We start from the raw sequence: 8,414 nt of genomic DNA, 5'->3' as shown, positions 1-8,414 counted from the left end.
GACTAAAGAGACAACGTTTGGCTGTGGTGAATACGATAATAACTCCTAGTGTCATAATCCAGGAGCAACAGAAAGACAAAAAGGCTAGCCCACAAAACTGCCACACTATCCGCAAAGAGACTGCTCAAATTCCTAGCTCTGTTTTTGGTAAAAAATTTTTCATCTAAGACATATTTTAAGGATGAAAAAAGGAAGAAACACAGAAGAAAGAAGAAAGTATCTTGCAATCTAACAGACAATGCAAACCACAATTTAAAAAATTGGTACATTGCTTGTCTAGACACTACTAGTACAAAAAAAGATCCAGAAATGATCAGTCAGTTAGACATTTCTGACTGGTAACCAAGGGAATGGTTTGATGTCCAACCATGGACAGAAGAAGATGATGTGGTATAAGAAGTAATGGTATTGATCTGAGGAAGGCTGACCATTCTTTGTTAGCTATAACCACTTATAATGGTGTAGCTGGTGTAGAAAACTGTTTGCTGATTCCTCATAAGAATTAACCAATAAATCCTATACAGCTCAACATAGGCATACAGGCAGAAATACACAAATGTTTGCTGAAGTGTTAATCAGGATAGCCAAAATTTGGCAACAGCTCAACTGTCCATCAATGATTAAACAAATAAATAAAATGGGACATACATCCCATGAAAACTTATTCAGCCACAAAAAGAAATGAAATTATATTTATATGATAAAGAAAATCTAGAATGCATCATTCTAGTTGAAAGAAACATAAGAAGCAGAAATGTTGCTTTTTTCACTTGTATGAAATATGTAAGGGCAGGCAATTTCACAGAATAATACAGACTATCAATTATCTGCTGTTAAGGGAAAAGACAATTGAAAGTTTCACTCAAAGTTTCACATAGAGTTATGAATAAATTTTTAAAATAGAGAATGGCATAGATGTACATCATTTTATATGTAAATTAGCATCTTTAAATTGTGTAATATATAGTGTGGAATTGAAGTAAGTACCATGATTTTTTTCATCCATCCTACACTATCATAAGTTAAGTACACTGGACTTTTAACAAAATACATTAATTAATTGTTTTAGACCTTACCCCTTCCCAATACACTTCCTGCCTTTGTTCATCATGAATAAACAAAAATAATTCTAAGGAAATTTCTAACTTCATAGAAATGGTTCATAATAGAGCATGCATGAGTGAAATAGATATATTATTGGATAGTTTGTAAATCATTAACAATCCAGAGATCTGCTCCATGATGGTAAGACATCCTAACATTGAATAAGCACTGAATAAAAACATGTGCATTGCAGTATAACTGCTGAGTGATTACACACCTAGTTAAACCCACCTTTTCATAGACCCCAGAGAGGTCCTCAAGAGATCCCAGTCAGATGAGTTCACAGTACCATTTGTTACAAGTGATTCATCCCTATCCTGCCAGGTAACATGTGTTGATGACCATCTGTTAGCTAATTAGATTTATTTAGAAAGAAAATACATTCCTCATCTATGCATGACAGGATCTGGCTTTGCAAGTAAGACCAAGATGCCCAGGAACCACAGAACTGAGAGGAAGAAACTAACTCTCCTGCTGTTAGCATCAAACTGATGTCTCCCTAGGCTTTTGAGAAAGATCTTAATGGGTCATAAAACTGACAAAAGGCCTAGTGGTCAAAAGGATTTATATACATTACAAAGAAATGGGAAAGTACTTATAATTGCACATTTTCTAAGGTAAAAATCTCTAGGCAAAAGATGAGGGGAAGGGCTTTTAGACCCCTTTTATGCTACTTATGGATTGTCTTTGTAGTATGCCATATTTATCTCTGATCTCATGATGAAGTTTTAGTATATTTTTCTCAATGATTGATAATATGAGCATATGAGTGTAACATTTTAAACTCTTTATTTTTATTACTTGTTGCTTATTATTTAATTTTTACATTCTCTTTCAACTAATGTTCTAGATTTCTTTGATTTTGTAAAATAGTAAAAGTAAAAATAACTGACAAATCACTGAAGGTTTTGCATGCCTTAATATATTTTTTTCCTGCTGGTAGAAGCATTAATGTAGAAGATTTTATTGCAGCTTTGGGTATGAATCGTATTTAGGAGAGGGAGAATGGCTTGATTTTGTTTTTTTTTGTTTGTTTGTTTGTTTGTTTGTTTTTTTAATTGATTCTTTTCAGGAATGCTTGTCCCCTAGGTAGCTAAAATTCCAAACAGGAAAATGATGGGCGCCTGGATTGTTTCACATTCCTTGGCATTTGTTTTGAAAAACAAATGCACATACTGTGCTACTAAGAAGGGCATAGATGAGAATATTTGAAATAGCCTGGATATTTCTACAAAAGCTACACAAAATAGGATGAAGAACACACATAGAGAACAAACTAAACTGAGGAGATGCTATGCAAAATAGCAGTAGGCTTGAAGGCTCCATTCCTCATAACTAGCAGCTTGAAAATCACAAACTGAAACACTAGAACTTTTGACTACTGGTCAAAAAATGGGAGTCGTTTCTTCTCTCTGGTCCTGGATGGAGATATGACATTCTGAACTGCACTGAATATCTTATTGTTTTTATTTAGCCAAAGATTTTGGGGTGGTAAAGATCCTGAGATATCATTATCCTTGTCCTTAAGGGCCTGTTAGGTAGAAAAGAGAGGATGCCTTTTAGAAGACACCCTCTCTTCCATAAACCTACTAAAAAATATAGGGTGACACAATGTTCTCTCTGACAATTGTCCACTCTTACCTAGTGAAATTGTCTCCTTTGCAGTAGTCTCCCTGCCCATTGCTGATTCTTACTCCTGGAAGTATTTCATACCATTCATTCTGTGTTAAACTTACCCTGTCTTCTACCCTATACTATGAATGTCTTGTCCAATCCCTTCAGTGGAGATCACAAAGACTAAGGAACTGAGGGGAGTATGGGATGGATTATATTACACTAATATAGAAGGCATAGAAGAAAGTCTGCCATTTTAGAGCCATATGTCACAGATTCTAGTGGGGTTGAACCATTACCAAGAGAGTGCATTTAAAATGTATGAAATACCTTTATACAAGAGCCAGAATATCTGAGGCATTGTCTCAGGAGTGCTTACATTAACCCCTACACATTTTACTTCAAAGTTCACCTACATTTGGAATGGCTGCTTTAAAATTGAGATTGGTGCCCAGAGGAGACCAGCACAAGCAGAGGCTAGATCACGGAATACATTAGCAATTTTATCCTAAGAGCTTCTGACTTTGAATTGTTATTAATTTCCACCCAATCTGAACAGTAAGAAGTTTAGATGATGAAGAGAAAAACAGACATGAGAGGGGGCCAAAGAGAATTAAGAATAAGCACTAACTTAGGCCTGCCTTCTTTCCTACCAGGCAGAGAGGAACTCTCTCTTCTATATGAACTATTTCCTGCCACTGAGAGGTCTTCGCATAATTTCTTAGCAAAAACTTCTCCATGGAAATCGTCACACTTCCAGATGTAAATATGACTAATCTACCTTTGAGTTGCAAAGAAAACTCTACTAGTAAAGAAAAAATAAAGTATGTTTTGGAAATTAAGAATTATGACTTTATTTTCTCAGTCTTTAGAATCGATTATGGAAACAGGAAATATGTTGTAAAAGTGGGATGCTTAGGAGAGGGGAAATTCTATCCTTGTGAATGCCAGTAATGAATTCATTGCAAGTGAGGTTTACTATTTATTGAACAATTTACAAAACACATTTAGAAAGGCAGTGTCATTGTAATACCTACCTTTAAAGTACTTATGAAGAATTGTTAAAATATTTTAAAAATAAGTTATGAACTAAACATTAGAAACTACTACCTCATCAGCTGACTCACTGTATATTTCTCGCTTTCTAGGTTGCAGTGATGTTGGCATTGGGGGCTGGACAATTTGTGGTTGTGGAGGTTGTTTTGTGTTATTCGACATCCTATCTTCAGCACAGGAAATGGCAATCATGACAATAGCACCTCCCACTAGTTGTGTAAGTGAAATCTTGTGTAAGTGAAATCTTTTCTTAAATTTCAATACACTAAGTCCATATATATATATATAAGCAAAGTCTAAACCAGACACAATCTATACAGTTTACATTCACCAAATGAGCAAATGTTCACATACAGTAAAATAACTCAGTCTGGAACACAGGGCTCCCAATGGAGGAGCTAGAGAAAGCACCCAAGGAGCTGAAGGGGTCTGCAACCCTATAGGAGGAACAACAATATGAACTAACCAGTAACCCCAGAGCTCGTGTCTCTAGCTGCATATGCAGCAGAAGATGGCCTCGTTGGTCATCATTGGAAAGAGAGGCCTCTTGGTATTGCAAACTTTATATGCCCAGTACAGGGGAACGCCAGGGCCAAGAAGTGGGAGTGGGTGGGTAGGGGAGCATGCAGGGGGAGGGTATAGGGAACTTTCGGAATAGCATTTGAAATGTAAATAAAGAAAATATCTAATAAAAAAAAGAATGAAAAAAAAAAACAAAAGAAAAAGAAAAAGAAAATCTGGAATAAGGATTAATGAGATTAAGGCTTAAAGATAAACTTTCATGGATAGTGTAATGCCAGACAAGGTCTACATACCTTTCCAAGCAGGAAAAATGTGTCGTAGTGTTCTCCAGACTCGACATAAGTAAAAAACAAAAACCAAAAACAAAACAAAACAACAACTCTACCATAGATGGCTTCTAATCAATAGCAAAGCCCTTATAGAATACAGAATGAATTCATTCAGGCTGTGTGTGTGTGTGTGTGTGTGTGTGTGTGTGTGTGTGTGTGTGTGTGTGTGTGTGTGTTTGTGTGTGTAGAGAGAGAGAGACAGAAAGACAGAGAGACAGAGAGAGATGGGGTGGTAATAACAAAAAGAGCGTCTTTGACATGAAATTTTAATACTTTTCACAGACCCTCACTAAGCTTCTAAAGTCTGGCTCCTTTGGGTATCAGTGCTGCTAACTCCGAGCCTCTGCATTCACTTGTGACCCTGGCTGATCCTTGAAGAATCGGGGATTCATTTTCTCGGTAATGATCATTCTGGAAGTAAACATATGTTAGGCTTCAAAGAGTCAGAGAGTAGACTCATCTCTGGCCACTGTGTGTTTGGTTTCTATAGATCTCATTTCAATATTTTGCCTCTGAACAGTCTTCAATCTCATGCACTTACTTAAACTGACAGTAAATGCTGGCATCTTCACCAGCATTCATAACTCCATTTTTGAAGCATTTAAGTGACATACTGCTTTGGTAAATTCTACAGGCTCTAAATTTATGGAAACAACTCTCTAACAATGCAGGCTCTTCAAATAAATTATTCTGTATCCATATATAGGCTTTTAATATCCATAGCTGAAAAGGGTAATAAATGGCAAGAAAATCATATACAGTACAATAAAGATTTCATAAACATATGAGTCTAACACATTATATTCTAGTGACAAATTATTTCAGTTTATATATTTCCTTTAGGTAATTCTGTTTCAACTCCTGAATGTGAGAGATAAAGGAGCAACCTGCCCACTCATAGCAGGACAGACTCAGCCTTTGCCCTCTGGACTACTCTTTTAGACTCAGGATGAGTCTCTGCATCTGCATTCCTGATATATCAATACCAAGAAGACTGGTCATGCATAACTTCCAGCAGACTCCATGTGGTGCTTCTATACTTCCTAAAACTTTTTCATGTTCATCCAAGAAGTTAAGGTCAATGGCCAATAAAAGTCCCTTCTCTTTTTTGTGTCTTTGGGAGTCAGTGTTTTTACTTTTCTGCTGACAGAATTCTGGATGTCTCCTGTAGACACTATTCCCTGCAATTCACTCAAGTGGAAATTGAGTTGTTTCTTTTATCTCTTTGTACCTCTCAGCTTGGCAATGGCCTGAGTGTCCTTTTTGTCCCTCACCGTCATTCACAAACCACTTGCCATCATCCTAAGCATGTATTGTTATCTTAAATGGCATGCCTTCCAAGTACATAGCCCCCTCCCCTACAGGGTGGTAGTTCCTTTCAAGTCCCAGCAGCATATCATGCATCAATTCTTTGATTTTATTTTGTGTTTCATTTTAATCATCCTGTGCATTTGTCCTTTGCCATCTATCATTTCCTAGACTTTTTTCACAAAATTACATATATCTTAATCTCACATATATAATTGAATTAGTGAATAGACCAATATGAGTTTTATATTGGAGGAAAACAAACGAATGTTTTTTTTTTTTCTTTCAGTACTGGGAATAGAACCCAAAACATTGTGCATTCTAAAGAAGTACTCTACTATTGAGATATACTGAGGCTAGAGAATACCTTTTTATAAACTGCAGACTGAAAAGAACTTTAAAGTTAGCATTATATGTAATTGCTAAAAAATAGAAATCTCAAGATTCCCAAAAATAGTGTAAGAGAAACACAGCAATAAGGAAGCAAAGCAGACTTTACATTCCTTTGACCCTAAATGGAAGTTATCCTAGACTAGAGCACATTCAAAGAAAGTGACAGTGCATGTGAGTGTCCATGTCTAAAGGATGAGGTTGCTCAGGGTTATCTAGGTCTGAGTTGAGAGTCTGAACTGGGGTTGGAGAATGGTTTGAACACAGAAACCAATGATGCTTAGAGGATGCTCTGAAGCGTCAAACAGAAACAGACCATCCTGATGATTTGAGTGCAAATATTTACTGATCCCTGTTAACCTATTGACTCATCCATTGATATGGTCATACTCAGTATAGTCATACTAATTGCTTATCAATCTTCTGTCACCTCTTTCTACCTCATAACAATGACTTCTATTGAAAGTACACTATATCCCTGAAATCTTGTTTAGCTTATTCCTCCTGTAACCTACATTTAACTAATTCTGATTTATTAATAATTGCATTGTATTTCCTGGTCTATCCTTCTTCTAAGGGGAAAAATACTAATAAGCAGAGACTGGAAATGAAGTTCAACTGGAAGAGTGCTTGGCTATCTCAAAGAAGCCTTAGACCCAGAGCCGTGCAAACCGTACATGGTAGCCTATAATATAGATGGAGAATTTAGAAGGTGGACACATTAGAATCTAAGGTTCAATGTCAGAGATGGAGAGATGTTTCAATAGCTAAGAGCACTGACTCCTTTTTCTGAGGACCCATGTTCAACTCCCTTTGCCACATAGCAGGTCACAACTGTCTGTAACTCCAGTTCCAGCAGTGCACAGGAGGACATATATGCCGGAAAACATGCATACACATAAAATAAAATTATATATTCAGAATAGGCCAATGTCATTCTCAGCTACACAGTACATTCAAGGGAAGGCCTGGTATATGTGAAACTCTGTGTCTTGGACACATTCAAAAGACAACCACACTTATTTAATATTTTCAAAATTCAGGCGCTATTACCTTCAGTCCATAGGCTTCAACTCAGTTAATTCTCACTACTCAGATAGAAACTTCTACTATTCCCTGTAAAAGTAATGTTTGATCCCAGAATGAGCTATAAAGTTCATAAGTTTACTCTCTTGGTGAAAATCTCTCAAAACTGCACAACAGAGTGACTGAAAATAGAAACCAATCACATCAGGTAACACTGCCTATCATATTTAATTTTTTCATCATCATACATTACATATATACTCAGAAAAAAACATTTTTATAATTTTATCTTCAGTCAGTAGATATTTTCCTCCAGTCAACAAATGGACTTTGAGTTTCAAAACTATTGAGCCATAATGTAAAGTTCAGGAACAAACACAAGCTAAGATTTAGAAGGAGACACAATGGCTCACGAGATTGAAAACAGCCCTGTGTAAAAAAGAGAAGCAGAAACAGTGTGTGGGTTGCTGCTCTCTGGAGGTATTAGTCATCCTAGATAACTAAAGACACACACAAAGTGGGAAACCCCTAGTATTGAGTAACTGTTCCATCTAACACTAAAGTCCTTCCCGTGATCTTAGTACTGTAGGACTTCATGAGAACCAGGGAGTCCCCTTCTGTCCAAGATACTTGCCACTTATGGAAACAGAAATAATCTTAAAAGGCTTTTGATTATCTCCAGTGAATTTTCACCATCCGGATACTCTTTCTCAGAAGCACAAGGAAGCAGTCATAGCAGAAGATGTGTCTAACCTTTCTCTCTATCTCATTCACAATCTTCAGTCCCAAACCACTCAATTAGACATTTGGTTATGGATTCTAACTATCTAAAAGAGTCTCATATTTTTTTCTGCTACACATTGTATAAATTCTTTTGCTAAATGAAATAAAACACTAAGAAGCTATTATATCCTCCATTCACTTTAAACCTACCTCCCAAATCATCAGAGTATCCAATGATAACTGGTGAAAATGTACGTATGCATTTTCTGGATTATGCTGCTGAATGCTCAGCTCCCATGGTATATTGACCAGGGAGTACAACATTGGGTGCTATTGACACGT

General features: G+C 36.5%; 1 long non-coding RNA gene across 2 annotated transcripts; it reads left to right on the top strand.

Moving 5' to 3' along the window:
* The first annotated feature begins 3,377 nt into the window (after positions 1–3,377).
* On the top strand, positions 3,378–5,627 carry Gm35397. Of its 2 annotated transcripts, none has more exons than XR_379654.3 (4): positions 3,378–3,542; positions 3,867–3,991; positions 4,908–5,024; positions 5,469–5,627. It is a non-coding gene; the product is annotated as a predicted gene, 35397 (long non-coding RNA). The 2 variants fall into 2 exon arrangements; XR_379655.1 differs by having other exon boundaries at positions 3,429–3,480; positions 5,469–5,596.
* The last annotated feature ends 2,787 nt before the right edge of the window (positions 5,628–8,414 follow it).

This window comes from Mus musculus, chromosome 9, assembly GCF_000001635.26.
Source record: "Mus musculus strain C57BL/6J chromosome 9, GRCm38.p6 C57BL/6J".
In the NCBI taxonomy this organism is placed as follows: Eukaryota; Metazoa; Chordata; class Mammalia; order Rodentia; family Muridae; genus Mus; species Mus musculus.
The sequence above is the reverse complement of the archived record's forward strand: the minus strand, read 5'-3'. Positions and strand labels throughout refer to the sequence as shown.